The 26,268-nt window shown below is 49.7% G+C and overlaps 1 protein-coding gene and 1 long non-coding RNA gene across 2 annotated transcripts in view; one reads left to right on the top strand and one right to left on the bottom strand.

Moving 5' to 3' along the window:
• Positions 1–26,268, top strand: part of LOC146871866 (synaptonemal complex protein 1-like) — a 2,219,271-nt gene that overhangs the window by 1,490,543 nt on the left and 702,460 nt on the right. The window lies entirely within an intron of this gene.
• On the bottom strand, positions 192–26,268 carry LOC146871867 (uncharacterized). Its single transcript, XR_014959620.1, has 4 exons — positions 26,195–26,268; positions 25,976–26,087; positions 25,751–25,878; positions 192–241 (listed from the first exon to the last, which is right to left on the bottom strand). It is a non-coding gene; the product is annotated as an uncharacterized LOC146871867 (long non-coding RNA).

Raw genomic sequence — 26,268 nt, 5'->3', positions numbered from 1 at the left:
CACTCCCTAATATAGATACATTTGACGCTCTTCGCCCAAAATAGTAAATGGTTGAAATATCTTAATGGCACAACTTAAACAAATATAGAATATTGTGATGTTGTATTCTTTCAATAAAGTCTCCACTCCCGATGTGTATTCGTCTTCTTTATTTCTTATAAAGAATTTCCCAACAAAAAGTAGAGATAAAACCAACACGTGTTTCGTCTGTACCATAATGCGTATTCAGACTTTTTCAAGGCTGGAAGAAACGGAAATTTACATAGTATGTGAGCCTACATAAGCAGGTTAACATAACATAATATAATATTTATCCCATATAAATTAAAATCCTGCACATATTTTTACTAGACAAAAAGTAAGGAAGAAGAAGAGAAAAGAAAGCTGCATAAAGACCCTGCGCCACAGTGAAAACAAGTCAAAATGCAAAAGAACAAACCAGAAATAGAAATTGAATGCAGTGTAGTTTCACCACGTGAAAAGAAGAAAGAGTCCATGGTAATCATCTGTTAGAATCCGGGTTCTCTGGTTGGCACAGGTAGGTACTTGTGACAAGCAGGGAACCTTTCCTCTAGTCAGGGTAAGGGGTTACACTACTAAAACAACCCCTGCTCACCCTCTAGGTAGCTTGGCGCGAGCAGACAAGGCTTATCTCAGAGCGTTATAGGATAAGCATTTGTGAACACATACAGTAACCAAGTGACAACACTACAAATGGACACCACACAGGTATTTATATTAAAAATAAGGATTCTTTATATAGGATTATCACAAGACCATTAAACGATTAAAAATACACAATACGGTTGCTTAGTTGGTAGAAGATTGCTTAGATTCTCTTAAGTTCTTAAATGCGACACTTTAAGTCAATGTACCTTAGATGCGACACGCAGGGCAACGAAAGTGTTGCAGCGATGCAGATGCGTTGAAGTTCTTGGTGCAAAAGAAATAAAGACGGGATCTTCCAGATGCGTTACGCTTCTCCAATGTTGCGAGAAGGCTCGACTCGATGCGTCAGCTACAGCGGCGTCACCCTTGACGAGATGCGACGACAGCGGCCTTGGCAGCGGCACTCTACTCCGACGTTGCGAGACGCTTCCGCTCGATGCGATGCTGCAGCGGCGACACCCCTTCTGTGAGATGCGACGACAGCGGCTGCGATGGCGACACGCTTCCTCCTCGATGCGAGACTCTTCTCTCGATGCGGTGCAATGCGACAGCTACGATGGCTGCGATGGCGACACGCTTCTTCGGCGTTGCGAGACACTTCCGGAATGATGCGAGACGCTTACGCTCGATGCGATGCTGCAGCGGCGACACTCTTTGCGAGATGCGACGACAGCGGCTCCGACGGCGGCATGCTTCTCTTCCTTGCGTCACGCTTCCAGCTCCTTGCGACACGCAGTCCCTCAGAAGGCCCAACAACAGCAGCAGGCACTTCCAAAAGACTCTGGGGAGCTGGGGAGTGAAGTCCACTGGTCCTGGGACTTCGTTCAGGGGGCAAGCTCAGTTCAAGCCCTTGGAGATCTTTTAAAGCACAAGTTGAAGCAAAGTCTTTAGTAGTCTTTCTCCTCTCCTTCAGCAGCAAGGCAACCACTGCAGGCCAATCCCCAGGTCAGGGACAGTACTCCTCCTACAGCTTTCCCAGTTCCTTCTCCTCTGGCAGAGGTTCTTCTTGTTTCAGCAGGATCTAATTACTTGGGAGCAGGGTCCCAATACTTATACCCCTAAATCCTTTGTTCCTCTGGGGTTGAGGGGCCTTTGCCCAGTCCAAACCAGTTCTTGAGCACTCTGTTGACATGACTCTGCCTTTCTATTCAGGGTGCAGGGCAGAGACATCAGCCGCTCCGCAGGAGGTGGAGCCAGCATTGTGGTAGCAGAGCACAACCCTATTCAGAGCCCAGGTGTACACCTCCCACCCATCTGACTGACAATCTTCCTATTCACCACCAGGCTACCTAGCCCTGCCCCTCTGGGTTTCCCCAGCCCTGTCACTCACACAACCAGACAGGCAGATACACATCATAGCAGAGGCGGGCTGAAATGGTCAAGCAAGCAAATACCAACTTTCTAAAAGTGGTATTTGCAAACACAGAATATTAAAATAAACTTTACTAAAAGATGTATTTTATTATTCTGAGTTCAGGCATACTAAACTCGAATTTCTACCATGTTCCCTGGGTCTGTTAGGATCCTAGAATGTAACAATTCTAACAGCCTATTCTGGCCTTTGGAGAACAGGTAGCCTTACAATAGTGAAAAACGAAAATGGCTGTAATTCACTATTAGGACATGCCACACACATCAGGGCTTGTCCTACCTTATGCTTACAATGCACCCTGCCCTTGGGCCTACCATAGGGGTGACTGATATGAAGTTAAGGGAAGGTTTAGGGACTGGCAAGTGTGTGCACTTGCCCAGTCAGCATGACAGTACCAGACTGCACGCAGGTTCTGCAATGGCAGACCTTAGATACATTTTACCAGGCCGCTTCTGTGGGTGGCACAACCAGTGCTGCAAGTCCACCACCAGCATTTGTATTTACAAGCCCTGGCACTCCTGGTGCACTTTACTGGGGTCTGACAGTAAACCAAATAAGCCAATCACGGAATCCAACCAACATATACATTTTACATAGGGAGAGCATATGCACTTTAGCACTGAACAGCAGTGGTAAAGTGCTCAGAGTCATAGAATAGCCAACAACAGGTCAGAAAAAGTACAGGTGGAAGGCGAAACGTCTAGGGACCATCCGGCCAAAAGGGCCAGGTCCAACACAACCCCCTTCCAGCCAAAACGCAGGGTAGACCAATCACTACCTTGATGGGCTTCCCTGCTGCAGGCGGTATAACAAGGACCTGGCCCGCAACTGCAGGGGCAGACTCCAGTCCTACGCCAATCTGAACCTATTGGAATCCCTCTGTCCATACTCTCAGGGCCCACCAAGCCAATCCCTGGGGAACCCTTCTCCTCACCCGGGGGCACCACCTGTGCAGCACCTAACCTTAACTGGCTCACAGGTGTGTCCCAACAGACAGACAGCAAAATGCTACATTGGCCACTGACAGTAGTCGGGGATGAGACCCAGGCCGTATGCCTCTCAGGGCTCTCAAACCTCTGTGGCGCCAGGGAGCGGGGAGCAGTAGCCCCAGGTGCTTGGCACCCTTTGTCCATTCTCCCTCCTGTCGGGTCAGGTATGACATCCTGGCACTGACCCACCAGCCCCAGGTCTGTACCCAGCGGCTGAACCAAAGACTGGGGTGGCCTCTCCCACAACCGGTCCTCCTCCTTGGGGCTCTGTACCCTCCCACTTGGAGTGGTACCCCCCTTCCAGAATTGCCAGGGCACCTGTGGCAGGTGTCCTGCGCAATTAGCCCACCAGTTCAGGGGTTCTATCCTGCAACTGGGCGTCCAGGTCAGGGGGGACACCCTGAACCTGGCCCTTCAACCTAGGGTCTAAACCCTTCAGTTGAGCGGGGGTCAGAGGCGAGGACTCCCTCCCTCTGCACCCCCTTCCAGCTGTACCCTCCCACCTGGAGTGGTACACCAAGAAGACAGACTGGTAGGGACACTGATTACAGTTGTCCCACCCTCCAGGTCAGACAACACCTGAACCTGGCTTCCCAACCCTGGGACCAACCCATGCGGTTGAACGCTCGCCTGGCGCACCAGGACTTCCCGGGGACCACGCATGACCCCCCTGAGGGTGACACATAACTCCTGTGTCGTGTGACAGTCTGCCTGGCGCAGATCTCCCAACCCCTGCCACCTGACAGTGCGCGAAGATCCCCCAGGACAGAAGTGGTGTCACCATGGTCATTAACTGGGGACGCAGCCCTTCTGGCTGGCCCCTGACCCACTGGTTCCCCCACTGGGGACTCCTTCCCCCTCTCACCCCTCACTCAGGACTTCTGCACCCTCCCAACTGGAGCGGACTGCCAGACACCAGAACTGATGGAGGCCTGCTTACAGACACTCCCTGTTCACCAGATACTAGGGGGTCCCGCACAATGGGCAGCCCCTCAGGACAGACTAGGCTCCCCACCTGGTGTTCCCTTAAAGAACCATCCAGGCTCTGAGACTGAGTTTGGGCACTACCGGGACATAACCCATTCTCATTCCTTCCCCTTAAAGACAGGACGTGAGGCCCTACACCCCTCTCACTACTACAGGACCTAGTTGGGCTGCTCTGAGCCCCTTCCACCACACTGGGTTTGAAGATACCTGAACCACTCATCTTGGGATCACTCCCCAATGCCTTTCCAGACCCTTTGGACTCCACCAAAGGGTCTGCCTCCAATGTGAGCTCCCTGCGGTCAGAGAACTCACTCTCGCACAGGTGTTGGCGTAGCTCTGGAAAACAGGGACTTACAATATGCTCTCCCATAATTGGATCACACTGCCCCCTAGCAGGGTTGACCAAACTATCCATCACCTCACCATCCAGTGCCTCGCACACGTACTCCACACCACTCTCCTGAGACTGGCAAGACAGTATCTGACTGTCTCTGTCACACAAACCACACTCTTCTGCGCGGTCTTCACACTCACATACCAGGACTTCAATTTTGGGGGAACCCCTCTCCCTGCACCTCTCATCTAGAGTCAGGAGAGTGTCCCTCCCACCACTAGGACCATGAACCCCTGCGCCAGTTACCCTATTCCTCTCAGGGACACTGCGCACTACTGGAGCTACCTCATGTCCTTGAACCTCCTGGTGTATGTTAACCCCCTCCTTCAGGTCAGGCGCCACATCTCTGGGTGTGTGTACTACTCTCTCAGCACTAGAAAATTCAATATTGCCGCCACCATCTGAGCTGGATTCCTCCTCCCACTCAGCAAAGCTCAATCTCTGAGCTACACACATTTCTTGTTGCTGGGCTGAGACACTCATGGTCTCAAGCCTCTCGAGCTCTAAGTCAAGCTTCCTCATAATCAACTCATGCTCCATTTCTATTTTATTTTCCTCTAGGGCTAACTTTCTAATTTGCCATTCCAATTCCAACTGCCCTTTTAACTTGAGCTTGGTCAGCTCCATTTCGTGCATCCTACACTCTTTTCTATCTGCCAGCTCCTTTGGAGATAGACTTTTACCAGAAACACTGCTACCGGTAGGGGAAGGGGTTCTCCTTCCTCCTGGTCCCACTGGCCCATCCAGCTGCTCCTCTGCATTATCATTATCAGTGGCATTCCTTGCTTCTACCCAGGCCCTCAGCGCCTTGTAGAACTCTGCCTTGTTTTTACATCCAGTAGTAGAAACCTTGAATTTCCTGCAGAAGGACTTTAGCTGCTTTGTAGTGTAACTGTCTATTTTCTCTTCTTCCCATTCCAATTCTGTATTGACAGAGACTATGGATGCTGCTTTCTCCACCATGGTGAAGTTTGGCAGTACTCAAAAATAGAAAGTCCCAAAAAGAAATCTACCAACAAGTATTGGTTGCGTTTAAGGTCTGCACTCACTAAGTAGTGTTCACCAGTCACTGTACATGAGTCACAAATGCAAGTCCAGAATCCTCACCGCTGACCACCAATGTTAGAATCCGGGTTCTCTGGTTGGCACAGGTAGGTACTTGTGACAAGCAGGGAACCTTTCCTCTAGTCAGGGTAAGGGGTAACACTACTAAAACAACCCCTGATCACCCTCTAGGTAGCTTGGCGCGAGCAGACAAGGCTTATCTCAGAGCGTTATAGGTAAAGCATTTGTGAACACATACAGTAACCAAGTGACTACACTACAAATGGACACCACACAGGTATTTATATTAAAAATAAGGGTTCTTTATATTATTATTATTATTTATTTTTATAAAGCGCGTAGTCACCCGGAAGTATCCCAGCGCTAGTGAAACCCTAGTTCAGCAGACCTGAGAAACGGGAGTTGAGAGCAGAGGAGGGGAGGGGTAGGGAATCAAACACGGGGGAGTATGAGAGCTAGGGAAAGAGATGCGTCTTTAGCAACTTCCTGAAGCGCAGGTATTGAGGTTCAAGACGTAGGTCGCGGGGGAGTGAATTCCAAAGACGAGCAGCTTGTACCGAAAAGCGTCGTCCTCCTGATCGGGCTTTCCTGAATATTGGGGTATTAATGAGGTTTTCTGTGTTAGAACGGAGGGATCTGGTGGTTTTGTAAGGGATGATGAAGTTGCCGAGAACTGGGGGGCCTTGGTTGTGCAACGTTTTGTGGACGAGGCACAAGGCTTTGAATTTGACTCGCTCCCTTATGGGGAGCCAATGAAGGAGTTTAAGAGCGGGTTTAACAGATGATCTGGTCGGGGTGTTTGTGATGATCCGGGCAGCGGTGTTCTGAATTCTTTGAAGTTTATTCAGGGTCGCTTCGGGAGCGCCGAGATAAATCACATTACTGTAGTCTAGTCTCGATATTACGAGACCTTGGATTAGTAATTTCTGGGATTTAGGGGGAAGAAGGGGCAGGACTTTCCTCAAAGATTTTAGAAGGCCAAAGCAGGTCCCTGCTACCTTCTTTGCTTGCGAGGTGAATGAGAGATCAGAATCGATCCATACACCCAGACTTTTCACCTCTGTTTTTGGATCAGGGGGAGGACCTAGATAGGCTGGCCAGCTGTCCCGGGGGAGTGCGGTTCCTTTCGGGCCAAGTATAAGGACCTCGGTTTTTGTCCCATTTAGCTTTAGGGCTGATCTATTCATCCAGCGATGGACCTGCGTAAGGCAGTTGAAGAGATCAGCTTTCTGTTGTTTGGGATGGGACAGGGACACCACTAGTTGTGTGTCGTCAGCATAGCTGACGACGCTCACTCCGAATGGGGTGATAACCTCCTCCAATGTGGACATATAGATATTAAATAATGTGGGGCTCAGGGAAGAGCCCTGAGGCACACCACATTGGAGGGGCATTTCGGATGAGCGGGCGTTCTTCTCCCAAATCTGATATGACCGTTGGGCCAGGAAAGATGCAAGCCAAGATAAGGCTGTGCCTCCCACTCCAACTCCTGAGAGTCTTTCAATAAGGAGTTGGTGGTCAACGGTGTCGAACGCTGCGCTAAGGTCGAGGAGGATCACTGCCACTGATCCTCCCCCATCCAATAGCGCTCTGGCCTCTTCTACCGCTGCCAGGAGGGCGATGTCGGTGCCCTGCCCTGGTCGGAAGCCCGTCTGAGAATTTTTTAGTTTGTTATTGGCCTCTAGGAACTGCGAGAGTTTCCTATTAACTAATTTTTCCGCGATCTTGCTGACTCCTGGGAGTAAGGAAATGGGCCTGTAGTTCGCCAGATTCTCAGGGTCGAGAGAAGGCTTCTTCAGTAGGGCTTTTACAACAGCCTTCTTCCAGCTCAAAGGTACAACTCCTTGTTGGAATGAGGTATTGATCAGATGAGTAAGGGAGGGGATGATAGTGGGGGCTACCTCCCTAAGGATCCGCAGAGGCGCAGGGTCGCTAGGGGAGCCGCTCTTCAAGGAATTGAACGTATTTCTCACTTCGTCTATCGTGACCTGGCCCCAGGTGGACAGACACGAGGCGGATGTCGTGTGTGAGAAAGCGGTTTCTTCCCCCGGGCTCGAGGGCGGGATAGAGTCCAAAATTAGACGATTTTGTCGTGGAAGAAATTAGCCAATTGTTGGCATTTCTCCTGGTCGGCTTTGGGGTCGGAGGGAAGACCCAGTCCTTGTTCTGAAGGTTTTAAAAGCTCTTTCAGGATGACGTATGATTCCTTACTGGAGCATCCCGCTTTCTCTATTCTCTCCTGATAAAACACGCTTTTGGTTTTGCGAATAGCGTTTTTATAGGTTAGAAGAGAAATAGAGTAGCTGTTTTTGTTGGTTCCTGATTTATCGTGTCTCCAAGAGCGTTCGGTTTTCTTACACTCTTGGCGCAGAGCTTTAAGCTCTGGAGTATACCATAAAGCGGGGGATAATCTTTTGGGCTGTTTGAAGGTGGTGGTTTTCGGGAGTATCGTATCTAGAGACGAAGTAATCCAAACACTAAATTGCTTGTCAGCCGTATTGGAGTCAGAGGAAAGTTCGGGAATGGAATCTGCAAGGGAGGCAGCCCATTTCTCAGGTGACAATTTGCGCCACTGACGGTCGGTGACCTTAGTTTTAGGGGTTGGGAGGATAGGTGTGTTGATTTCCCAGGAAAAAGGGACCAGGTAATGGTCCGTCCATGGGAGGGTCACGGGTGATTTGGTGGTAACTGTTGCTATATTGGTGAGAATAGGGTCCAATAGGTGGCCCTTCTCATGGGTAGGCTCGTTGTTCACTAGATGGATCTTTAAAGATGTTAGGTCGTGTTTAATGTCCGAGGCTCCTCGGTCCGTGGGGTCCAAGAAGTGAAAATTCAAATCACCTAGCATAAGGAAGTTGGAGGTAGAGGAAGCTAGATGTGATACAAATTCAAATATTGAATTGATAAAGTTGCCAGGGGCACCTGGGGGGCGATAAATCAGTAGCCCTGCCAGGGTGAGAGCTGGGGAGATTTGAATGGAAAATTGGCCACTCTCGCAGTCCTCGATACAGGCGTTAGTTGTCCTACAAATGAATTGTTCCCTGTGAATTATAGCTATCCCGCCTCCTCTCCCTTTAGGTCTATTTAGGGCTTGGCAATGATACCCTGTGGGGAGGGCCGCGACGACATCCGGGTTGGTGTTGTCGGATAGCCATGTTTCCGTTAGGAACAGTAGGTCAAGATCCTGATTTTGGACCAAAAGATTTACTTCGGTAGCATGTTTGGGGAGGGAGCGGCAGTTAAGAAGTCCCATCTTCAGAGCGAGTGTGGTAGATTTCAGGGAGGGAATCGGGTTGCATCGTGGGCAGGTCGAGAACGCATTGCCTGCGGTAAACGTGTGGTAGCAGGTAAGGATGTTATTAGGTCGTAGTGCGCGTATAGGATTATCACAAGACCATTAAACGATTAAAAATACCCAATACGGTTGCTTAGTTGGTAGAAGATTGCTTAGTTTCTCTTAAGTTCTTAAATGCGACACTTTAAGTCAATGTACTTTAGATGCGACACGCAGGGTAACGAAAGTGTTGCAGCGATGCAGATGCGTTGAAGTTCTTGGTGCAAAAGAAATAAAGACGGGATCTTCCAGATGCGTTACGCTTCTCCGATGTTGCGAGAAGGCTCGACTCGATGCGTCAGCTACAGCGGCGTCACCCTTGACGAGATGCGACGACAGCGGCCTTGGCAGCGGCACTCTTCTCCGACGTTTCGAGACGCTTCCGCTTGATGCAATGCTGCAGCTGCGACACCCCTTCTGCGAGATGCGACGACAGCGGCTCCGACGGCGGCACGCTTCTCCGTGGATGCGAGGCGCTTTTCTGGATGCGGTGCAATGCGAGAACTACGATGGCTGCGACGGCGACACGCTTCCTCCTCGATGCGAGACTTCTCTCGATGCGGTGCAATGCGACAGCTACGATAGCTGTGATGGCGACACGCTTCTTCGGCGTTGCGAGACACTTCCGGAATGATGCGAGACGCTTCCTTCTCGATGCGATGCTGCAGTGGCGACACTCTTTGCGAGATGCGACGACAGCGGCTCCGACGGCGGCACGCTTCTCTTCCTTGCGTCGCGCTTCCAGCTCCTTGCGACAGGCAGTCCCTCAGAAGGCCCAACAACAGCAGCAGGCACTTCCAAAAGACTCTGGGGAGCTGGGGGGTGAAGTCCACTGGTCCTGGGACTTCGTTCAGGGGGCAAGCTCAGTTCAAGCCCTTGGAGATCTTTTAAAGCACAAGTTGAAGCAAAGTCTTTAGTAGTCTTTCTCCTCTCCTTCAGCAGCAAGGCAACCACTGCAGGCCAATCCCCCAGGTCAGGGACAGTACTCCTCCTACAGCTTTACCAGTTCCTTCTCCTCTGGCAGAGGTTCTTCTTGTTTCAGCAGGATCTAATTTCTTGGGAGCAGGGTCCCAATACTTATACCCCTAAATCCTTTGTTCCTCTGGGGTTGAGGGGCCTTTGCCCAGTCCAAACCAGTTCTTGAGCACTCTGTTGACATGACTCTGCCTTTCTATTCAGGGTGCAGGGCAGAGACATCAGCCGCTCCGCAGGAGGTGGAGCCAGCATTGTGGTAGCAGAGCACAACCCTATTCAGAGCCCAGGTGTACTCCTCCCACCCATCTGACTGCCAATCTTCCTATTCACCACCAGGCTACCTAGCCCTCCCCCTCTGGGTTTCCCCAGCCCTGTCACTCACACAACCAGACAGGCAGATACACATAATAGCAGAGGCGGGCTGAAATGGTCAAGCAAGCAAATACCAACTTTCTAAAAGTGGTATTTGCAAACACAGAATTTTAAAATAAACTTTACTATAAGATGTATTTTATGTATTTATGAGTTCAGGCATACTAAACTCGAATTTCTACCATGTTCCCTGGGTCTGTTAGGATCATAGAATGTAACAATTCTAACAGCCCATTCTGGCCTATGGAGAACAGGTAGCCTTACAATAGTGAAAAACGAAAATGGCTGTAATTCACTATTAGGACATGCCACACACATCAGGGCTTGTCCTACCTTATGCTTACAATGCACCCTGCCCTTGGGCCTACCATAGGGGTGACTGATATGAAGTTAAGGGAAGGTTTAGGGACTGGCAAGTGTGTGCACTTACCCAGTCAGCATGACAGTACCAGACTGCACGCAGGTTCTGCAATGGCAGACCTTAGATACATTTTACCAGGCCGCTTCTGTGGGTGGCACAACCAGTGCTGCAAGTCCACCACCAGCATTTGTATTTACAAGCCCTGGCACTCCTGGTGCACTTTACAGGGGTCTGACAGTAAACCAAATAAGCCAATCATGGAATCCAACCAACATATACATTTTACATAGGGAGAGCATATGCACTTTAGCACTGAACAGCAGTGGTAAAGTGCCCAGAGTTATAGAATAGCCAACAACAGGTCAGAAAAAGTACAGGTGGAAGGCGAAAAGTCTAGGGACCATCCGGCCAAAAGGGCCAGGTCCAACATCATCTAACACTATATATCCAAATCTGTGATGCCCAGTACGCAAAGACAAGAACACGAAAACACCCACCAATTACACGAGTCAGAGCAAGTCTCAGTAGTCATCTGGTGATCAACTTTCAGATATCCAGACAAAGAGAATAAAGAAGCTGTCAAGTAGAAAGAAAGTATAAGCAATTCAATCGTATCAATCATGTAGTAGCTCCACAAGAACATAGAACCTCAAATATATGGTTCAATTACCATTTACAATCATAAAAACCTGGATTCCTATATAGGCCAGAGGGTGTATCTGCCTACATATTATAGCAGGTATTTTGTGCGATTCACTAAGCATTTACTATTATACCAACACTAATAGCTTAGTTAAAATTTGTCACTCATAGTCCCGTGATAAATGAAAACGGCGTCTCCCAGAAAAAACGGGGAAAACGCATTAACATTGTGCAAAGAATGTCCAAAATTCTAATTTCACAGAAACATATTGGTACTGTCAGAAAAGATGGCGTATGTCATAAAGCGAAGTCAACAACGTAACATTGTGTGTGTACTATCTGAAAGAAACACGTTAGTTAGATTCCTCACCTTAGAATATCACCAGGCGTCAGGCTGGATCCGGAAAGATTTTTGTAGCAATACCCCTTGCGCGTCGCTAGGCGTCGTCTGCGGCTCCGCGTCCGTCCTTGGCGTCGTGCGCCGGAATGACGTCGCCGGAGTACTAAGACGCCGCCCTCGCGCGCTGACGTCAGTTCTTCTTTTTTCCGCGCCAGACAGCGCCGATCCGGGAAGAGCTTACCCCTTAGTCAATTTTTGACTAAACTTTGACTCTTTTTGGTCTTCTGTCGACTCGACTCTGGTGCCGGTAGGATGCTTGGGTTTAAAGCCTGTGACTCCTGTCATCGACTGATGTCGGTGACGGACCACCATCGCCGGTGCCTTTACTGCCTGGGGGCCGACCACGACACGGAGTCGCGCCCCGATTGTCAGGCCTTGACCTCGAAGGCTAGGCGGGAGCGGTCCCGTAAGATTCGAGCTTCGGCACTCTGCTCCGCGCCGCTCACGGTCCCGGTCCAGGAGGAGGTCCAAGGACCGGTCGCGGAGCCGCAGCCACAATCATCGCTCGTCGGGCTCGAAGTCTTCGGTCGAAGCGATCAAAGAAGTCCAAGAGGCGACACCGCTCTTCGGACTCCCCTCGCCGGTCGCTATGGCCAGACAGGGCCAACTTTCACAGGACTGGGCAGACGAACTGGGGGATGCCAGTGGTCTAGACACCTCCCCGGACGCTGGTTTCATCTCTCCTCTGACTGTGGCCTCGGAGGAAGGTGCAGCTTTCTCTGCTGCGCAAGACGGCCGAAGCCCTGGGGCTCGAGTTGCCTGCTGTAGCCGTGAGGACTAACATCCTCACAGAGGTGCTTCAACCGTCAGCAAGCTCCACAGAGCATCTGCTGCAGTTCAATGAGGCCCTCATAGACGTTCTGCAGGGCACTTGGTCCAAGCCCTCCACAGTTCCTCCTGTGGATCGGAACGTGGCCCGGCGCCACCGCCCTGCTCCGGGCGACCCCAGTTTCCTGTCCCAACATCCCCCCCCGAGAGTCTGGTTATCCAGGCCTCCACTTCCCAATCCTCCTTCCCGTCCGCTCATCCGGATCCGGACTCCAAGAGGCTGGAACAGTTCGGAAAGAAGCTGTTCTCTTCCCTGAGTTTGGGCCTGCGGTCTTTGAACACCGCTTGCCTCTTGGACCGTTTCTCCCACTCTCTGTGGGATACGGTGGAGGACGTGCTGCCCTGTGTCCGGAGGAGGCCCGGACACGCCTCTCCCAGGCGCTAGCTGACGGGCGAGATGCAGCACGACATGCCATACGGTGTGGACTAGACACCACGGACTCGCTGGGTAGGGCGATTTCCACCACTGTGGCGCTCCGGCGCCACGCCTGGCTGCGGTCCACCTCTTTCTCGGGGGATGTCCAGAGTACCCTCATGGATATGCCCTTTGATGGCACTCGCCTTTTTGGTGAGAAGGCGGATAGTGCGCTGGCTCGTTTTACGGACTCCCGGGCTACGGCCAAGTCCTTGGGTCTCTCGGCCCGCGGCCGCAAACTTCCGCCTTTCGCCCCTTTCGTGGCCAAGGAAGGGGCGCCTCCTCACGTCCGCCTAGCCACTGGCCGCAGAACCAACCTGCACACGGTCGCGGACGTGGATTCCGCCGTGGCAGTACTGGAGGACAACGTGCCGGTCAGTCCACATCCAACCTGGCAGCATCCGCCTCAAAGCCCTCCTAGTCCGAGCTTTCAGGCCTATTCCACGCCAGTGGGCAGCAGAGTTCGCCATCACCTGCTCCACTGGCGATCCATCACATCGGACAGGTGGGTGCTGCAAATCATCCGAAGGGGCTACTCCCTCCCCTTCGAGACGACCCCTCCAGCCATGCCACCGCAGTGCCACCGTATGTCGGAGGATCACTTGAATCTTCTGCGGGAGGAAGTTACGGCCCTCTTGGCCAAAGAGGCCGTCGAGCGCGTTCCTGGTCCAGAAGTAGGCCGTGGTTGCTATTCCCACTACTTTCTGGTTCCCAAGAAGGGCAAAGGGGGCCTACGCCCTATCTTGGACCTCAGGAGCGTCAACGCCTTCCTCCGGAAGGAACGGTTCAAGATGCTAACTTTAGCTCAGGTTCTGGCTGCCCTCAAACCCTGGAGACTGGATGGTAGCGTTGGACTTGCAGGACGCCTATTTTCACATCCCCGTCCTGCCGGCCCACCGGCGTTACCTGCAGTTCACGGTGGGTCAGGAGCACTTTCAGTTCACCGTGCTCCCCTTCGGCCTCACCAGTGCCCCTCGGTGTTCACAAAAGTGATGGCGGTGGTCGCAGCTCATCTGCGCAGATCGGGGGTTCCAGTCTTCCCCTATCTCAACGACTGGCTTTTGAAGGCGGGCTCGCCCCAGCAAGTCGTCTCCCACCTCCAGACTACGGCCGACCTCCTGCATTTGATGGGGTTCTCTATCAATGTGCCGAAGTCACACCTGAGACCCTCCCAGATGCTCCTCTTCATCGGAGCGGTTCTCGATTCGGCGCAGTTCCGGGCCTATCCTCCGGAACAGCAGGTGCAGGATATTCAGGCTCTGATTCCCATCTTTCGGCCTCTATCCTGGTTTTCGGTCAGGTTGGTGCTGCGGCTTCTGGGGCTGATGGCCTCATGCATCCTGTTGGTGCCTTACGCCAGGTGGCGCATGCGGGCTCTGCAGTGGGACCTGAAGTTTCAGTGGGCCCAGCATCGAGGCAACCTGTCCGACCATGTCTTGATCTCGGAGGGCACTGCGAAACAGTTGCAGTGGTGGCTCACGGACCGCGATTGGGTCAGGGGCCAGATAGGGCAGAGCAAGGTTGTGTACCTGGGCCACCTAGTAGGTGGGGGTCAGGTTCAACCACTGGAGAGCAAGATCCAGGCCATAAAGGACTGGACTCCTCCAATTACCCAGACACAGGTCAGAGCTTTCTTGGGCCTGTCTGGGTACTACAGAAAGTTTGTTAAGAACTATGGATCCATTGTGACACCACTTAATGACTTGACCTCCAAGAAAATGCCAAAGAAAGTTCAGTGGACAGTAAGCTTTCAGAAGGCATTTGATGACCTGAAGCAGGCCATGTGCACTGCACCTATTCTGAAAAGTCCAGATTACTCCAAAGAATTCATTGTCCAAACAGATGCTTCTGAGTTGGGTGTGGGAGCTGTTCTTTCACAACTGAATATAGATGGTCAAGACCAGCCCAGTGCTTTTATTAGTAGAAGGCTGACCCCTAGAGAGAAACGTTGGTCAGCTATTGAGAGGGAGGCCTTTGCTGTGGTTTGGGCCCTGACGAAGCTGAGGCCATACCTGTTTGGCACTCACTTCAAGATTCAGACAGACCATAAGCCCCTCTTGTGGCTAAATCAGATGAAGGGTGAAAATCCCAAATTTCTTAGGTGGTCCATTTCCCTACAGGGGATGGACTTCACAGTGGAACATAGACCTGGGACTGACCATGCCAATGCAGATGGACCCTCCAGATATTTCCACTTAGAACATGAAGACTCAACTGGTCAAGGTTAGTTTAATGTCCCTAAGTTTGGGGGGGGGGTTGTGTAGGAGAGTAGGGCCTGCTTCCTATGGTCACCTCCACTTTTCGCGTTTGCTTCACTGGTTTTCGACTTAGATGTGGCTGTGGGCCTGCTAATCAGACCCACAGCCCAGCTGTTCTCTCTCTAAATTCATACTATGTACTTTAGGTACATAACCCAATTGGTAAGGATCACCCTATAGGGCCCTGTACAGTGTACCTTAGGTACCCAGGGCATGGGTGTACCCTAGGCCTACCAGGGGCTGCAGCATGTATTATGCCACCCCTGGCTGGCCTCCCATCATGACACAACTGGCTGATCACTCAGCTGGGGCAAGATCGTGTAATCACCCCTTGCTTAGGTATAGAATTCCTATACCTACCTTATATATAGACACATGGGTAACCTTTCAGTCACTCCTATGGCAGGCCTTAACAATCCTGAAGGCAGAGTGCTTGGTAACATGTGAGATGGTGCTCTAGCATGAGCTGAGCCTGTCTGCAGCTTTCGGAACCATGTCCTTATAGCTGTTCTATGATATCGCCTACCATATACTCTTAAAGTGCCTTATAATCCTCGCGGTTATGGTAACTATGGTTTGGCTTTATCAAAACATGTCGTGTAAGGTGTCTAACACTTTGGAATACTACCCCCACCCCATTTCTGGCGATGAGGATAGTATTCCCCCCTTCTAGAGGGAGAAGACATTTTGAAGACCTACTACCCAGTTAAAGCTAACCAGAGCCCCAGCATCACAAAATTGATGCTGCTGCCACAGACACAAGTCTGACCTCCTGCTGCTGGGAGTCCTTCCAGCGAGGGAGGGTTGGACAAAAGGTTTCCTGCCTTGGGAGGTGCTAGCACCACCCTAGACAGGGCTTAGTGTATTGGGGCAGGGAGGGATGAAAGAAACGAGACACTGCCTGGGGCACACAAGGTGTCCCATGCATAGCCCGGTTCAAACCGTTGCTGGGGCCCTCCAGCCCCAGTCCTGCCGCGAAACTGGACAAAGGGAAGGGGGTGTAACCACCCCCCTACCTGGTCCCACCCATAGGAGGGACCTAGCAGGTAACCCACCCCCCCAGATTAGTATAAGAGTGGGAGCTGAGTCCCTAGGACTTTGGATTATCCTGAATTGAAACTAGACACGAAACTCTGGACCTTCGACATTCGACAAGAAGACTGAAGAATCTCCCTTGTGGCCAAGGAGTGGCCCCCCTGTGCAAACAGGCACCAACAAGCGACCTGCCATTTGCTTTGCCCAAGTTCTACGAGGAACCAACTGCAGAGCCCGACCAGTGCATTGGCCTCCAGACTTCTCTGACCCTGATCCATAGCCAAGCTGAGATCTGTGGAGGCGACGAGAGATGTGGGACCGGCTACCTGGGAAAATTGGCGAGTAGCTTCCAGCGCAGCTTCTGAGGCATCCTCAAAGTTGTGCTCTGGGGATTGAGAAGCCCCAACCCCGAGCACCATCTGCACCGAAGATTAGCCCTCCACACTCCACGAGTTCTGCGTGGGGCCCTTCTGCATTTTCCTGCTTGACGCGTCTGTCTGGTTGCTTGCCTGTTGGCTAGTAGCCTCAGTGACGACGAACCCTTAGCTTTCCACCACTGGTTTGGCTCCTCCAGACTGGCCCTTGCTTCCCTGTGAAAGAGAAGCACCTCAGACCTTCCTGGTCTGCACCTGAAGCAAATTTCCCTTTCTGCGTGGGTTGCCTTTGCCAAGGCTGTTTGACTCCAATCGGGACGTCGACTCCGCCATCAGCAAGATCCTTCATGGGACAGCTCGTACCTTGGTTCTGGTCATCCTCGACGCCTCCTGGTCCACGCAGCTGCAGAGACAAGCTTCAAGACATCACCTGTGTTCTGCATGACATCGACTGGTTCCTTCCTGGTTCCAGAAGGTCACTGGCTAGTGATCCAGACTTTGTCCCCTCTGCTTGCAGGTGTTCTTCCTTCAAGATCCACCCTTGGATCCACCGGACATCTTCCTCCTGGCCGCCTGCCAGCATCTGTTCTTCAGGCATCCATAGGATCCAGCGACGACACCCGACACATCTTCACACCTATGCACCCGTCTCCTGTGGATGAGGTAACGCGAGTACTCCGGTGCTCCAGTGGATATTGACTATCCAAGTGTCTAAGTCTCTAGTTGCTTCCTCCTAGTTACTTTGGAAGTGTCCTTATTCTTCCTATTTCTAATTACTACATTCCGATTGACTTTAATGTAACCCGCGTGTGTGTTTCCACACTGCACACGCTTCCCGTGGGCCTCCCACTTCCTAACTATTGGTAGGGTAGAGTAGCCCCAGCGATTCTCTAGGCCCTATGCCTACTCCCTGTTCGTGACGTGGTACTTATACCACTTTCTTAGTATATGGTTTGCGTGGCCCCTGGGCCTAACTGTATTTTTCTTGTGTAACTTAACGTATGCTACTTAAGAAATTGTTGTGCTTAGACCTCTGAACTCATAAAGAGTGCTGAGGGTATATGTTAGAATAAATACATTCTAATTTTATATATATATCTGGTGTGGTGTCCTTTCATTTGGTATTCAAGGGATTATAATGGTATAACAGCTGGCTTCACATGCCATACAGAGTTTAGCCTAAGACTGCTCTTGTCCATGCTACCACTAGGATAGCTGGTCTATAAGGTTGACTTTACAACCAATCACCATAAGGGTTGTTTGGACTGATACAAGGTGTACACTAGAACTAGTGACCTCATATATCAGGCCAACTTCTCACAGATGCCTCTCCCTACCCCAACCGGAGCACGTAGTAGTGACGGACGCATCCCTCCTGGGATGGGGGGGCCATATGGGAGAGGTGGAGATCAGAGGCCTCTGGTCTCCGGCGGAGTCTCAACTCCATATCAACTTGTTGGAGCTGAGAGCGATCCGGCTTGCACTGAAAGCCTTCCTTCCCTCTGTCCGGGGAAGTGTTGTGCAGGTGTTCACGGACAACACCACCGCCATGTGGTATTGCAACAAACAGGGCGGGGTGGGGTCGTGGACCCTTTGTCAAGAGGCTCTGCGCCTCTGGACATGGCTGGAACACCAGGGCATCATCCTGGTGGTTCAACATCTGGCGGGCTCTCAACGCCAGAGCAGATGAACTCAGCCGCCGGTGCATGATGGATCACAAGGTCTCTTTCGGCAGTGGGGAGAGCCTTGGTTAGATCTATTCACCACTGAAGAGAACGCGCAATGTCAGCAGTTCTGCGCGTTGGAATTTCCAAGGCTGCACTCGCTCGGAGACGCTTTTCGTCGCGAGTGGAGTTGCGGTCTGTTGTACGCCTTTCCGCCTATACCACTTCTGCCCAGAGTGCTGAAGAAGATCAGGCGCGACCGGGCCCAAGTTTTCTGAGTGGCTCCGGATTGGGCACGAAGGTTCTGGTATCCCGAGCTACTCAGTATGACGATCGATCCCCCGATATGACTGCCTCTTCAGGAGGACCTTCTGTCGCAGCAGCAGGGGATGGTCCTCCACCCGAACCTGTCCAGCCTCCACCTCCATGCGTGGAGATTGAGCTGCGGCAGTTGATACCCTTTAACTTGCCTCCTGAAGTCTGTAATGTCATTCTGGCAGCCAGGCGTCCCTCCACAAAGACGGTATACGCCTGCCGGTGGAATAAATTTGTGGCATGGTGCACAGCAAAGGCTGTGGATCCCCTTTCCGCCCCTCTTTCTGAGGTTCTCCTCTTTCTTCATTCTCTGGCCCAGCAGGGCTCTGCTTTGGGCACCTTGAAAGGTTATCTTGCTGCAATCTCTGCCTTCTTACGGCTTCCTGATCAGCCTTCTCTTTTCAAGTCCCCTGTTTCACGTTTTCTCAAAGGCATTACTCACATGTTCCCTCCTGTCCCCTTCGTAATGCCTCAGTGGGACTTGAATCTTGTTCTGACCTTTCTGATGTGCGCTCCTTTTGAGCCTCTTCACAATTGTCCCATTCGTCTTCTGACCCTGAAAACTGCTTTCCTGGTAGCTATCACCTCGGCTAGACAGGTGAGTGAGCTCCAGGCTTTGTCATCTAAGCCTCCCTTTCTTTCTGTTCATCCGGACAAGGTTGTCCTCCGGACTCGTCCTTCTTTTCTACCAAAAGTGGTGACCCCCTTTCACATCGGGCAATCTGTCATGTTGCCCACCTTCTTTCCGCCTCCGCATCCTTCAAAAGAGGAAGAGAGGCTCCACCGTCTGGACCCAAAACGGGTGCTGTCCTTTTATTTGGACCGCACCAAACAGTTCCAGGTGGACGACCAACTTTTTGTTGGATACGTAGGAGCTAAGAAGGGAAAAGCGGTACACAAACGGACCATCTCACGGTGGGTCGTGTTGTGTACTAAACTTTGTTGCACCTTGGCAAAAAAGGATCCTCCTGTTGGGCTGAGGGCCCATTCCACCCGGGCCACAGCGGCGACCACTGCCCTGGGACGGAGAGTTCCCTTGCAGGACATCTGTCAGGCGGCGACGTGGGCCTCACTGCACACGTTCGCCAAGCACTATTGCCTGGACAGCCAAGTCCGGAGAGATGGCTTCTTTGGCCGTTCTGTTCTCCAGGACTTTCTGGTGTGATCTTGGTTCGCAGACCCACCACCGGGGTTGGTATTGCTGGGGTATCTATTCTAAGGTGAGGAATCTAACTAACGTGTTTCTTTCAGATGAACAAGTTACTTACCTTCGGTAACGATGCATCTGTAAGAAACATTAGTTAGTTAGATTCCTCACCGACCCACCCATCCTCCCCGTTCTGCGAACCGACATCTAGGGTTAAGGCCATCCTGTTCAGGGCCCTAGACTTTTTGGCACCAGTGTTGGTCTCTTGCATGGCTCTGCGTTCCGGGCGCGGTAAGCTATGTACAAGAACTGACGTCAGCGCGCGAGGGCGGCGTTTAAATACTCCGACGTCATTCCGGCGCACGACGCCAACAACGGACGCGGAGCCGCAGACGACGCCTAGCGACGCGCAAGGGGTATTGCTACAAAAATCTTTCCGGATCCTGCCTGACACCTGGGGATATTCTAAGGTGAGGAATCTAACTAACTAGTGTCGCGCAGCCTGAGCAATACGCGCAGTGTCGCGCAGCCTGAGCAAGCGAGGGCATTGTCTAAACTGGAAACCCAGCCAGATATTCTACCTACGAACGTACGGGGTAAAGTCACCAGTGCGCACCAGCAGACTGCGGGGGAAGAGAATAGATCTACAGTGGAACGGGGTGGCCCTTCCTATGCTACTGTATTAAAATCACAACCCTTGGAACTGAAGTCTAGAAATTGTTCTAATCTAGACACAGGATATAATCGAATTAATAACACCCAACATAGTCTTATGTCTGCAGGAGCTTACTTGGATCAGGCGCCAAAAATCTTTATGGTCAATGTCCCCAAATCTAATACCGGGCCTAATAGAGAAAGTGCAGATTCTCTCACAAATAAAGCAATCCACTGGATCTGCCACGTCAGGGGTTGCCGATCTATTAGGGACGACATCACGAGAGCTCGTAGACTTTCTTCCAGGACTAGTTCTTGGTATTCTATTGAGCTAACATTAAGAGATCATGCCTTAATTGAGAACTTGTTGGCCCTGGAGTTTCGTTCATCCTCCCCAGATCACTCCTCAATTCAATTTAGACGAGTTTCATTTGTTCCTGGTCAGAAGCGCCCTGGTGTGCCTGTTGATAATGCCTCTAATAGTTTGTCAAATTTGGACTCTAATGATTGACAAATAAATGTGACACTGCCAATTACTCATTCTGAAACGGTCCTTTTTGGCAGTACACTTTCTGTCATTGAGAATGCGTGTTTCCGGGTGCGCCGCCCCCCCCCCCCCCCCCCCCCCCCCCCTAGTTCCGAATTGCTTACTTCTAGAGGAGTCAGTAAGACAAATAATCATCATGCTTTTTCATCTATAACTACTACCTCTTCTGCTCCTAACCCATTATCGCAAAGAGCAGTTGAGCCCTCAATCTCCTATGATATTCCATCGATTGAGGGGAGATTATGCCCATCCAAAAACTTACCATCTAAGTTAACGGTGATGTCATGGAACATAGCTGGTTTAGGTTCAAAGATAATCTCTCCCGAATGGCACTCGTTCAGTGACCAACATGACGCTTGCCTATTCCAGGAATCCTGGGCGCTAGATGCAGTTCATTGCGAAGGATACCTGAATTACTATGTTCCTGCTATAAATGGAGGGAAGGGGAGACCCTCAGGAGGTCTGGTAATCTGTATACGACAAGAGATTGGCTTTAATATTCAGGTCCTTGAACCCCACAACAAGGATATACTAGCGATTAGGTTGCAATGGGGAACGGCTGAAAAACTAGATATTTACAAGGTTTATGCAAGAGGGACAAAGGGTAGGAAATCTGAGGTCCTGGTAGCCCTGGATATTCTCTTGGGGCAACACTCTATGGGCACTAATACAATAATAGCAGGCGATTTTAACATGACCTTTGAACCACTTATAAAGGGTAATTCCAATTTTTGTAATCCTGAGGATGCCCTGTGGAGAATTCCAGAACTAGATCTAAACCCGATTAAGAGATGGACGGATGTGGTGGTGCAAATGAATTCCCTTTGCATGGAAAAAGGATTCAGGGCATTAAACGGTAGAACCCAGTCCGATGGAGCTGGAGCATCAACTTTTAATAACGGCTTCAGCCAGAGTCGTATAGACTATATTTTAATCAATTACCAGTTCTGGAATAAGCTTAAGGACATGAAGGTTGTCCAACGTCCTGAGAGCGACCACAATCCATTGTCTGCAGCTTTTGAGGGAGTGATCGAAAAAGGGGTTTCTCAGCCCCAAAGGGAGCTGATAACCTTAGACCTAGCCCCCACAAACGATATGAGGAGTCTAAAATGGGCAAATCTAGTAGCAAAACCAGAAACCATAACCAGGATCTCATTAGATGTAGGCAAGGCGGTGCTAGACGTGGAAGAACTTTCATCTAATTTGGCACCCCCCCGAGATGCTTACTGGATTACACGTTGATTTTTTTACCAAACTTGGTTCCTACTTTTTCAAAGCATGTAAAAATAAAGGTACTAAAAAAATGAAGGGGAGCAAGTGGTTCAATGGGGACTGTAGAGAGGCCCGTAGCCTATTGAGTCTAGCAATCCGGGAAGGTGAAATCCAAAAGATCCGATTAGCCAGGTCAAGATATAGGATAGTTTGTTTGGGCAAAAAAATGCTGGGATGAAAATAGGTGGCAGGACCTAAAAAGTGCTTGCGAAAACAATAACCAAAAAGTATTTTGGGAGGTCCTAAAATGGGGTAGGGAGAGTAGCCCAGCAGAATTGGTAAATTATGTAAGTCAAGATGATTGGGTATCACATTTTCAATTACAATATGCTGGTGGCCCTGAAGAGAGGGAGATAATTGAGCTCACACACATTTACTATGTTGATTCGGCATTTACTGAAGAAGATATTAACACTGCATTGGGTTCTCTGATGGGAGGTAAAGCGCCAGGTCCCGACGGGATTCCAGCTGATCTATTTTTCTCCAACAAAAGTCTATGGATCCGTTATTTTCTGATATTAATGAATGAAATAGCCAAAGATTCGCCGATACCAGAGTCTTGGAAGGGAGCTGAGATAATTCCTATATATAAAAAGGGAGATAAATCAGTACCCGGGAACTATAGACCCATTAGTTTAATCGATTCATCCCAGAAGATCATGGGTCGGCTGGTCCTAAATAAAATCCAGGATTGGATTAGTTCTTATGATATTCTGTCTCCCTTCCAGGCTGGTTTTCGGGCAAGTACCAGTACAATCGATCAAACCTTTCGCTTTACATTATTATATTGGAAGACAGTGGTCCTGGAAAAAGGCAGCCTGTATGCTGCCTTCGTAGACTTAAAATCAGCTTTCGACCTAGTCTCTCGTAATAAGTTATGGAAAGTCCTGCAAGATCTAGGGATGCCCCATGCTGTATTATCACTCATTGTTAGACTCCATCAGGACACATACCCAAAAATTAGATGGGGTGCAGAGGGCCAGGTTACCCCATCTTTTGCTGTGGAAAGAGGAGTGAGACAAGGCTGTGTGATGGCCCCAACCTTGTTTTCCATCTTCATAAATGGGGTAGTTAAGTTTATGGAAACCACTCCAACGGATGCTCCAAAATTGGCGGGCGTAAGAATTCCGATTCTTATGTTCGCCGATGATACACTGTTGCTAGCAAAAACCCCGAGTGGCCTACAGCGTGCCTTGTCTCTTTTTGAGGAATTTTGCCATCTTCGGGGCCTTGAAATCAATGTCTCCAAAACTAAATTTATGACATTCAATGCTCACAGATCGTTTACTGGAACCATGTTGCTTAATAAACGCCCGCTGGAGCAGGTAAAAGAATATACCTATCTTGGGGTGGTCATACAGAGGGACATGAAATGGGGCAAACAATTGGATATGGCTACACTTAAACATAAACAGCTAGCAGGTACATTATTGGCTGAGCACAGGGCATCTTTTACGAAACCAATTTCCCCTGTTCTGACGGTCTATAATATGAAAATCATTAGCGCTGTCCTTTACGGAGCAGAGCTTTGGGGCAACAAAAACCTGTCCAAATTGATCGTTGCAGAAAACTGCTTTGTACGAAAACTTGTAAACCTCCCACAAAGTACTCCGGTTTTGCCTCTACTTAGCGACCTAGGATTGAAGGCACTGGCAGACATTGCCAGATTGCGTCCTCTAATGTATTGGCGAAGAATTTGGACAACCCCGGAACTGTCCTCGTACGCTGAGGGTTTTAAAGACCTAATTAGAGTTGACCAATTTAAAAAAATTCAATGGTTATCGAACCTTAGGTTGTTGCTTGTAAATATTGGCATGATTGATCTTTGGGAGAACCCAGAAAAAAAGCAGTTTCCTTCGAAAATGCAGTTGAAGGAAAGGTACTGGGCTTGGGTGGAAGCTAGTATCTTTAGGAATAGTGATCTATCGTCGTTGACAGGCCAATTCCTTATGGCCAAACCAAGTAGAAGGCTTGAAGCATATTGGGACACTATCACAAAGCCACTTGATAGAAAGCTTTTGTTTCAATTAAGAACTGGCACACTTCCCGTTAAGTCTTTTACAGCAAGTTGGGGGAATGCAGCTGATATATCTTGCCCCCTTTGCCATGCACCCAGAGAGTGTTTGTCCCACCTCTTGTTTGTGTGCCCTGCATATACTATTCCTCGACGCATTTGGTTGGCCCCCATCTGTCATCTTTTAGGCACTCAAAAATCCGAGGTTGCTCTTAGATTAATACGCACTGAAACCTGGCTTCCTCTTCTTACAGCTGTAGCAAAATTTCTTGGATGGGCATGGATAATACGATTGAAAGTGGTGATGCCTCTCTAATCCACACATGACATTTTGGCCCACGGATATACAAAGAGTTTTTGCTTCCACTTGTACCCTGTTTCTATTGTTATAATCTATATGAATGTAAACTCCCTTGCTACTATTTGCACATTGTATTATAGTCTGGTAATGAGTTTATCAATTTTATCATTCTCATTTTTAATCTGATTTTATTGTCATTTTAACGAATGTATATTTAATGTTTTATCAATTTATCCATATTGGCTTTTTCTTCTTTTTAATGTGTATCTGTTTGTGCTTTTATGACATTTTCTTGTCGAATAAAGCTTTATGATGAACTAACTAATGTTTCTTACAGATACATCGTTACCGAAGGTAAGTAACTTGTTCGTCTGGACCCAAAGCAGGCGCTGTCCTTTTATTTGGACCGCACCAGACAGTTCCGGGTGGGCGACCAACTTTTTGTTGGATATGTAGGTGCTAAGAAAGGGAGGGCTGTACACAAGCGGACCATCTCACGGTGGGTCGTCTTGTGTATAAAGGTTTGTTACCCCTTGGCGAAAAAGGACCCTCCTGTTGGGCTGTGAGCCCATTCCACCCGGGCCACAGCGGCGACTACTGCCCTGGGACGGGGAGTTCCCTTGCAGGACATCTGTCAGGCGGCGACGTGGGCCTCACTGCACACGTTCGGAAAGCACTATTGCCTGGACAGCCAAGTCCGGAGAGATGGCTTCTTTGGCCGTTCTGTTCTCCAGGACTTTCTGGTGTGATCTTGGTTCGCAGACCCACCACCAGGGTTGGTATTGCTGGGGTATCTATTCTAAGGTGAGGAATCTAACTAACGTGTTTCTTTCAGATGAACAAGTTACTTACCTTCGGTAACGATGTATCTGTAAGAAACATTAGTTAGTTAGATTCCTCACCGACCCACCCATCCTCCCCGTTCTGCGAACCGACATCTAGGGTTAAGGCCATCCTGTTCAGGGCCCTAGACTTTTTGGCACCAGTGTCGGTCTCTTGCATGGCTCTGCGTTCCTGGCACGGAAAGCTATGTACAAGAACTGACGTCAGCGCGTGAGGGCAGCGTCTAAGTACTCCAGCAACCTCATTCCGGCGCACTACGCCAACGACGGACGCGAAGCCGCAGATGACGCCTAGCGACGCGCAAGGGGTATTGCTACAAAAATCTGTCCGGATCCAGCCTGACACCTGGGGATATTCTAAGGTGAGGAATCTAACTAACTAATGTTTCTTAAAGATACATCGTTACCGAAAGTAAGTAACTTGTTCAATAGCACAAACATACATGTTACTGTAGTTCAGTTGTCAATACCATTAAGAAGATTCACAGCATCTGTTATTGAAAAAAGAGCAAAATTGCACTCACCATTATCACATAGTAAACGACCAAAGTAGAGTCAGTTAACAAAACAATAGCCTTTAAGTCAAATATGTAGATCGGTAAGTGTTAACCGATTATATCTTCGGTCCATCAATAGTCTCAGAGAGATACGCCTGAATGTATAAAGTAAAGTAATACCATGAACTAAGTAAGAGTCCAAGTATAAAGCAAGTATATCAGAGTATGTGCCCAAATTTAAGAAACACTCACCCAAATGAGTAGAGTGTCAAATACACGCTGTAACTTGCAAGGATTCAATAAAATAATCTAGTCCTCCAGTAAAACCACAACACAGGTAGCCCAACCTTGATAAGCCGGCTCACTGAAAATATAATAAAAATTATTTCAAAATGGACAGAGGAAATTATCGTCTACACCAAGAAAATAATGCTCAAGTGGTCTTTATCGAGTTATATTCCAAATGCCTACCTGATATCTGTAATGGTTTCAACGAATAAAGTAGCGTCCAATAAGCTCCTGTTACCGTGAATCCCCGACCTGAC

This window comes from Triturus cristatus, chromosome 1_1 (assembly GCF_964204655.1).
Source record: "Triturus cristatus chromosome 1_1, aTriCri1.1, whole genome shotgun sequence".
NCBI lineage: Eukaryota > Metazoa > Chordata > Amphibia > Caudata > Salamandridae > Triturus > Triturus cristatus.
Note: the sequence above shows the minus strand (reverse complement) of the source record. Positions and strands in the feature narration are given on the sequence as shown.